This window comes from Macaca thibetana, chromosome 8 (assembly GCF_024542745.1).
Source record: "Macaca thibetana thibetana isolate TM-01 chromosome 8, ASM2454274v1, whole genome shotgun sequence".
Lineage (NCBI taxonomy): Eukaryota > Metazoa > Chordata > Mammalia > Primates > Cercopithecidae > Macaca > Macaca thibetana.
In genome coordinates, this window is record NC_065585.1 from 83,797,081 (window position 1) to 83,805,316 (window position 8,236).

The following is an 8,236-nucleotide window of genomic DNA, read 5'->3' on the forward strand; positions in this document are numbered from 1 at the left end:
AAGGCCAAGAGAGGAGAGAGATTAAGGAGAAGCTAGCTTGCAAGATTCAGTGCTGATTGTTGTAATGGCCAGCATGTATTTGAGCCCTTTGCATGAGCAAGGCATGTTTTGAGGAACTCTTCATCAATGACCTTGTTTAATTTTCACAGCAAGTCTATGAGATGGGTGCCACTATTATTCTCACTCTACAAATGAGTTACCTGAGGCTCCAAGAAAGCCTACAGCTTACAGACGTCAGATGGCCAGAAAGCAGCAGAGCTAAGATTCAGACCCATTGTCTTGGAACTCAGAGCTGGAACTTGGGAGATCAAGGGAAAGATGGAATGGCGGGATCGGGGAAGGGGAATATCAGTTTTCTGTGACTCTAGATAGCTTGATGAAACAAAGTAGAAATCTCTACTGTAGAAGAGAATTGAAGTTGAAAAAGATAGGAAGCCTAACTTCTCTTCTGATGAGTGGGGCCAGGAGGGGGCGACAGTTAGAGGCCAGGAGAAAAGGAGGCCCAAGGCCTCTAGACCCATGTCCCTGCCTCTGCCCAGCAGCTGCCTCCTGCCCAAAAGAGTGAGCTACGGTGGCTTCTCCAGAGACTTCTCTGCTTCCTGACTGTAAACAGCCCCAGGGTTGCCATTCTGGGTGTTTTTCAACAGGCCAAGGGGCCATTGAGAGCCCGCAGTGCAGAGATGAACAGCTAGCTTCCAATCAACTTCCCAGGGGCCCGTGTGTAAAGCTCCCTGCAGCCCTGGCAGGAGACAGAGGCCCTGAGAGGAACAGGAGGTAGACAGACCCACCCATTTAGAGACCCTACTAGGGGGCCTGCCTGAGGCAAACAGCTGGGGTGTCCACAGCACTCCGTTTTAAAAGAGGCCAGAAACAGTCAATCTTAACGCGTGAATTTACTTACACCTGACAACAATTCTTCCCCCAACATGGAGACCTGGGGATGAAGGCGGAAGAGTCCTCCCACCCCCACCTCAGCCCCTAGTTCCTCTTCTTCCTGCTGCCTCATTTACTCTTCCTTTATTTCTTCCTCTCCCTCATATTTCTTCCCAAGGACTGGAAAACCCTTTTCCATCAAGAACCTAAGTTTAGGAAAAAGAGAAGCAGGGACCCGGCGCGGTGGCTCACACCTGTAATCCCAGTACTTTGGGAGGCCGAGGCAGGCAGATCATTTGAAGTCAGGAGTTCCAGACCAGCCTGGCCAATATGGTGAAACCCCTCTCTACCAAAAATACAAAAAAATTAGCAGGGCATGGTGGCATGCGTCTGTAATCCTAGCTACTTGGAAGGCTGAGGCTGAGGTAGGAGAATCACTTGAACCTGGGAGGCGGAGGTTGCACTGAGCTGAGCTGGCGCCACTGCACTCCAGCCTGGGTGACAGAGTGAGACTCTGTCTAAAAAAAAAAAAGAAAGGAAAAAAAGAGAGAAGCATGAAGGGAGGAGAGAGAACCTCTTTTCCCAGGAACCCCAAGTTGACTTGGTCCTTTTGGGGGGAGAAGAATAAAATCTGTGGACTCACTACCCAGGCCAGGGAGTGTGAGTGAAGAGCCGCAGGCCTCCACGAAGACATGTGGAGGAGATTTGAGGACTGAATTTCAGGCCTCTGGGACATACAGGCACAAGGAGCATCAAAGGAAGAGGAGAAAGGAAGCCATGCCCACGTCAGAGGGGACTGTTCCAGTTGGCACAAAACTTACCTGAGAGAAATACTGGTCCTCCATTGGATGGATCACGGATCTCTCACCTCAAATCTTTGTAACCCCAGCCCCTCCCACCAGTCTGCCAGCTCCCAAGACACACTCCTTTGCACCTCCCTCCCACACATCAGACACCATTTATTTGTCTGCTGCTTCTGCTGGTTTCAATAAATATGGCTGGCTTTAAAGTCAAGGCAAAGGAGATTTACATATAAAAGGGATGGGGTCTGAACTTTCAGCTGAGTTGCTGGCTTTGCAACTGGACCTGAGTCACGCAGATGCTGGTTATGGGCAGCCCACAGTAATGTCAGCACCCCTGAGGTTGTGCAAATCACCAACTCTGGTAAGCACAGAGGAGTCGCTGGGTGAAGGGACTCCGAACCCCTTCTCCATTCTAGTTCTCCCCATCCCAGTGACAGGGGCCTCCACGCGGCTCATCTCAGCCTCAGGCCTTTATGTGGATCTCTGCCTGGACCATTTCTTCCAAGGGGCACCATGGTTGGCTCAAATATCAACTCCTCTGAGAAACCTCTCTATTCTCTTTTATTATCTTCATGGCACTTATCCCTATCCAAAAGTTATTTTTAAAATTACTTCCTAGTCCCCACTGCCACCCCATAAAAGTTCCATGAGAGTATGGCCTTGGGGTACCCTATTCTCACCTGCATCTGGGGCACATAGGAGAGCACCTGGCTTTTATCAAGGCTGCTCTGTAGAAGTGTATCAAATTGAATTCACTGAAATGGAAGCTTCAACCCACAAAAAGCAGCCAAATGTTTAAAGTGATTCTTTATCAGCAATTAAAATTTAGTTTCAAGTCATTATTTTTGCCCATCTCTCAAAACAATAGCCAATCTTCTCCCTAATCGGTTGCCTCTTTCATCTCGCCAGATCCTACATTTGGAATGTCGAGAATATCTGTAGACTCCTGACAGTTAAAGGAAACCTATGGCTTTAAAAAGACGGTCATCACTGAAGATTGCATTAAACACGCTGTAAAAGGAAAATCTCCAAAGGAGATAAAGGGCCTCAGGGGTGGGTGGTGCCTGCCCAGCTGCCCCACCCCTGCAGGGAAACCTGCCCAAAGCCTCCTTAACCCTTCCGTGGCCCACACCTCAGGAAGATGCTGGGAAAGATCAGAAGAATCCAAGCACTACTTGCTGACTGGAAGAAAACAGCAAAAAAGAAAAAGAAAAAAAAAAAAAAAAAAAAGGCCGATTCCAGTGTTGCTCCCCACCCCCATCCTTTCTTCTTCCAAAGAGCCTTCTGTTCAGAGAAATTAAAGGACTCTGATAGCAGATCACAAATTCAGGACAGAAAAGCTCCACTATGTAGCCAGAGACTGTATTGTGGGTAACCAGACGTTGGGCACTTTTTTTGCTTATGAACTTTTGGACACCATTCGAATAAAAGACTATTTGTTCCTGGACAAACACTCACCAGCAAAGAAGCTTTTAAGAGGAGGGGATATTTTTGTTTTGCATTTTCTCTTTGTGGAAAAAAAAATGAGAGAGTGAAAGAGATTGAGAGACAGAGACCAAGAGACACTTGCTCTACTTACTTTTCACATAAAAGAACTTAGACTAATTTGTTTACTATTGCTGGGGATTCATGTTTACAAGTTCCTGCAGCATTGTGGTAAAAGAAATGCTATTTTTAAAAAGTAAAAACCCACACAAGCCTCCATATTCAGGGTTCTTCTTCCCCTTCCTGCCTTCCTCACTCCCCACTTTCATTTCACAGATGGCCACAAACACATGAGCCAAGTCGAAGCTCAGGAGGCCCTTGTCTTTCTCTCCCAGACCCCTTTGAGACTCCCCTGTGAAAGGGTCATACCTGAACTTGGAAGGCAATCTCTAGTTCAAGTTCAGTGGAATTCTACTTGCCACAAAAGTCACACCCCACCTGTGCTCCTTTTCAGCAAACCAAACTCCTGGCAGTCCTAAATACACACCCTAGATTTATTTTCCTTATATCCAGGGACCATTTCTGAAATCAAGCTAGCAAGATGTTGAATAATGTCCTTTTTACAAGAGGGTGTGCCGTAACTGGGTCACTAACTGTGTGACTAATCACGGGTGCCTGTAACCACAGCGACTGTGGCTTCAGCCTGACGTGGTCATTTGTAAACCACAAAATGACCCAGCCATCTGCAGGGGCTGCTGGCTCTGGAGTTTGCGGCTCTTCCCATGCCTGTCCCCTCCTCACCCACGGGAGCAATGGGAGCAGCCCCTGGCTGAAACCACCCTCCCCTTGCCTCTGCACTGGCAGCATCTGGGAGGGAGCTACTCACTTCAAACCTCTTCTTACTCAAGTCTTTACAGGCCTGTGTTGCAGAGACAACCGCAGCAGGCATTTGCAACAGTTGCTCTCTGGCCTGAGTTCCATTTAGCAACACTAAGTCCAAAGGAGAAAAAGAAGGGGTCTAGAATAAATTTCTTTTCAAGAAAAAAGCAAAACAAAACTGGAAAGGTGGCCTGAGAAAAACTTCCCCCAGCTAGTTTAGGGCTCTTTGTTGTGCCTAACATTTATTCATTGCACTAAAAGTTGATAAAATCCCTAAAGTTTTCCCCAATCACTAAAGCAACTTTAGGAATTTTCAACACGGGAGTATCCTTTTGCCCAAGGGTCCCCAAATGTATCCTAAATTAGGAGCACTAAGGCTGCAGTGCCTCAATGCAGGTCCCTCCCAGGGATCAGCCCAGATTGGGAAATGCAAGAACAATCAACCCCTTACCCTCTGGAGACCCAAGTTCATTTTGGGGCGTCCTGCAGCGCTTCAAGAATAATCTTGGCCAGGCGCAGGGGCTCACGCCTGTAATCCCAGCACTTTGGGAGGCCGAGGCAGGTGGATCACCTGAGGTCTGGAGTTTGAAACCAGCCAGGCCAATATGGCGAAACCCCGTCTCTACTAAAAATACAAAAATTAACCGGGTGCCAGTGGTGGGCGCCTGTAATCCCAGCTACTCAAGAGGCTGAGGCAGGAGAATCGCTTGAACCTGGGAGGTGGAGGTTACAGTGAGCCGAGATTGCGCCATTGCACTCCAGCCTAGGTGATAGAGAGAGCCTATGTCTCAAAAAAAAAAAAAAAAAAAAAAAAAAAAAAAAAAAAAAAAAAAAAAAAAAAAAAAAAGAAAAAGAAGAAAGAAAGAAAGAAAAGAAAAAGAAAGAAGAAAAATCTTAGGGCCAAGGGGCTTATTTGTAATTGAGGAGGATGATTGCTGGTAGTGGTAAGGAAGATCTGCTCCCACTGCCTCTCAGCACGAACCCTCCACCCCATCTCTCTGAAAATGGCCTTACTTTTTTCTTCATGGTCTGGGTAAAATTGGTGGAAGGTACACAAAGGACTAAGCAACCTCTCTTTCAGCCCCACCCCCTTACCTGTGTTCACCCATTCCCTTAATCTTCAATCCCATTTTTTTTCTCCTTATCACATTAATTCAGTAGGGCAACTGCTGCTGTCCTGGGGAGGGAAAGAGTTTTCTCCAAAAGGACAGACGGAAGCAACAAATGGGAAGGAAACTGACAACGCTTGTGAAATCCCAAACCGGATTGGTAAGAACACATCATAAATTATGGATCCCTCGAGCCGCCTCCGGCCTGTCACTGCGTGGTCTGTCTCCACGGCACTGCCCGGCGCGGGCGACACTTGTCCATGAGCGCGGGTCTCTCGGGCCTCAAATGTCCCCGCCCGGCCCGGCCGCAGCGGTGGCCCAACTTAGGGCGGCGGGGGGCTCTGGGCGCTCAGCCGGAAGGGACGCGCCAGCTGCGGGGACGACCCCCCCAGCCAGCAGAGCACAGGCTCACCATTGTTCCCGAAGACCCCCGCGGGAACACCCTGAGCTGGCCTGGGCGCTCCGGTCCGAGGCGCCAAGGCCGAAGAAGGGAATGCGAAAGGCGCCGGGGTCGGGCGGGTGGAGAGGGTGCGGGACGTGCCCGCCACCCCCCGGCGCGCAGGTCCCCCGGCCTTGGTGGGCGGTGTGGCGGGACCCCGGGCAGCGTGCGACATCTGCGCGAGAGCGCGGGGGCGGGAGGGGACGTCGTCACACTCAGGACGCCCATCTGGACCGACTTTCCTCCCGTGCCAGAAGCGAGGAGGGAGAAGTCAAGGTTAAACGCTGCGGCGGGGCTGCAGGCGGGCACTGGCGGGGGCGCACAAAGCCACGGGCCCCTCCACTCGCGCCCAGCTCGGAGCACGCCGCCCCCGGCCCGCCAAGAGCCCCGCGCAGGCTACCGTGGCCCCACCTTGCCCTTTGTCTTTCCTCCGGAGCAGATGTGCTGTGACCCCTGTAGCATTCTGGCTGTCAAGATTAAAGGAGCCTCCACTCTGTTTCGAAACTGCAACTCTTGCTCCCCAGACCTCATCAACCCCACCTCTTGCTTTTGTTTTTGTTTTGTGTTTTTGGCCACAAGTCAACCACTCATCATAAGGTGGGCAAACCCCTCGGTCCACATTTAAATTTGTTTGTGTGACAAATTGGCCTGCCGTTCCACCCTCTTAGCTACTGTAACCAGCACCAGAGAAACAATGAATTACGAGATTAAAGTTACGGAAAAACGGCTCATCCTGCAGATGTTGTCTGCTGAAGGCTGCTCTATGGACAAATATGTAAAGGGTCGTGTGTGTGTGTGTGTGTGTGTATGTGTGTGTGCGTAAAGCCAACAGCCTCACATTTGTTCTTTGGTAATTTGTCTTCAATATGCCTCCCCCCCACCCCCATGATGAAAGGTCAATTATCAGACTCAAAAATAAGCAACCTTATCTGGCAAGCCTGTACTCCCAGAAATGAATGGGAGAGCTGGGGTTTCTCATGGGGCAGAGAAAAGGGAACTCCAAATCAAGCTGAATTGTGTGTGAGTCAGACTCTGGAGAAAATCGTGGGTAAAGGAAATGTGGGGGGCGGTTTCCTGGATTTCTGTTGCAGGAAGAAACCACCGAAGGGAGGGAGGGCTGTTAGGGGAAGAAGTGAGGGAGGGGTGGAGGAGGAGAGCGTGGGCCGGGAAGGGAGGGAGAAGAGCCTCCTTAAGGCCGAGGGAGAGGGGCGGGGTGGATCGGTAGGAAGGCTGGGGCTTTCTTTGTTTAGTTGGTGTGGGCTGGGGCTGGGCTCAGTGAATGTGCCTAAGTGTGCACCGCGCGGTCAGCTGCCCGGCGAGGTAACAGCTGGCACCTGTGCGCGAAGTGCAGCCTGCATTAGCAGCATCATTATTCAGCATTAGAGCATTACAAAGATAATTACTGCGAGTTAGAAAAGCAGAGGACGGAGGGAATTGAAACCCCAGACCCCTTGGCTTATCAAACTCCCAGGTTACAAGCGTAATTTCAAGCAGCTTTGGGAAAGGCACCTCTCGCAGAGCTGTGAGTCTGCCACGCTAAAGGGAACGTTCGGAAGACCCCACAGCTGGAGCCAGTGGCCCAAGAGCTCTTCTCCAGGTTTCATCCTGGCTCAAGGATCAAATTGGGGTCATAGATAGGATGCTGAAGGTCATCACACTAACATTTTCTGGTCTCCAAAGCAGTTCTACTCAGACTATCAGAACCATCCTTTTTAAATCTAGAATGAAGTGGGTCAAATGGAGTAGAGCAGGTACTTTGGTCTTTGAGTAACAATGATAGCCTCAACAATTAACAACTGTCCAGCTCTTTTTGTGTCAGACTGAATGGAAACACATTTATGAATTATTTCCCTCAATCCTCACAGTAACCTTAAAAGGAGGGCATGATTATTACAGCCATTCGATAGATGGGAAAAATGAGGCTTTGAGAAGAGTCAGCAAAGTTCTTCAGCATTTTGCTCCCACATTTACTCAGTGTTTTTTCTTGGTCTAGAGCAGTGATCCCCAACCTTTTCAGCACCAGGGACCATTTTGTGAAAAACAAATTTTCCACAGATGCTGGGGGATGGTTTTGGGATGATTCAAGTGCATTACATTTATTGTGCATTTTATACCTATTATTATTACACTGTAATATATAAGGAAATAATTATACAACTCACCATAATGTAGACTCAGCAAGAGCCCTAAGTTTGTTTTCCTGCGACTAAATGGTCCCATCTGGGGGTGATGGGAGACAGTGACAGATTTTCAGGCATTAGATTTTCATAAGGAGCATGCAACCCAGATACTTCACATGCACAGCTCACAACAGGGTTTGCACTTCTATGAGAATCTAGTGCCAACACTGATCTGACAGGAGGTGGGGCTCAGGTGGTAATGGGAGCAATGGGGAGCGGCTACAAATGCCAATCCTGGTCCATGGCCCAGGGGTTGGGAACCCTTGGTCTAGAGAAGACTCAGGCCTACTGTGCCTCCGATTTCCCACTGGTCAGACAGGAATACCATCCTGCCCTACTGCCTAGAGGTTGAGAAGCACATGCCTTTGGTTTTGGATAGCCAGTAAATCCCTTTCTCAAAACCTGAAATTTGCACGAATGCCAGATCTCCAAACACACATTATCTCTGCATGTATCCTTGGCTGGGTCAGAAGTAAATCGCACAAAAGTGAGTACTGTACTGTATTGTGATTTCTGGAAAACAAAGTA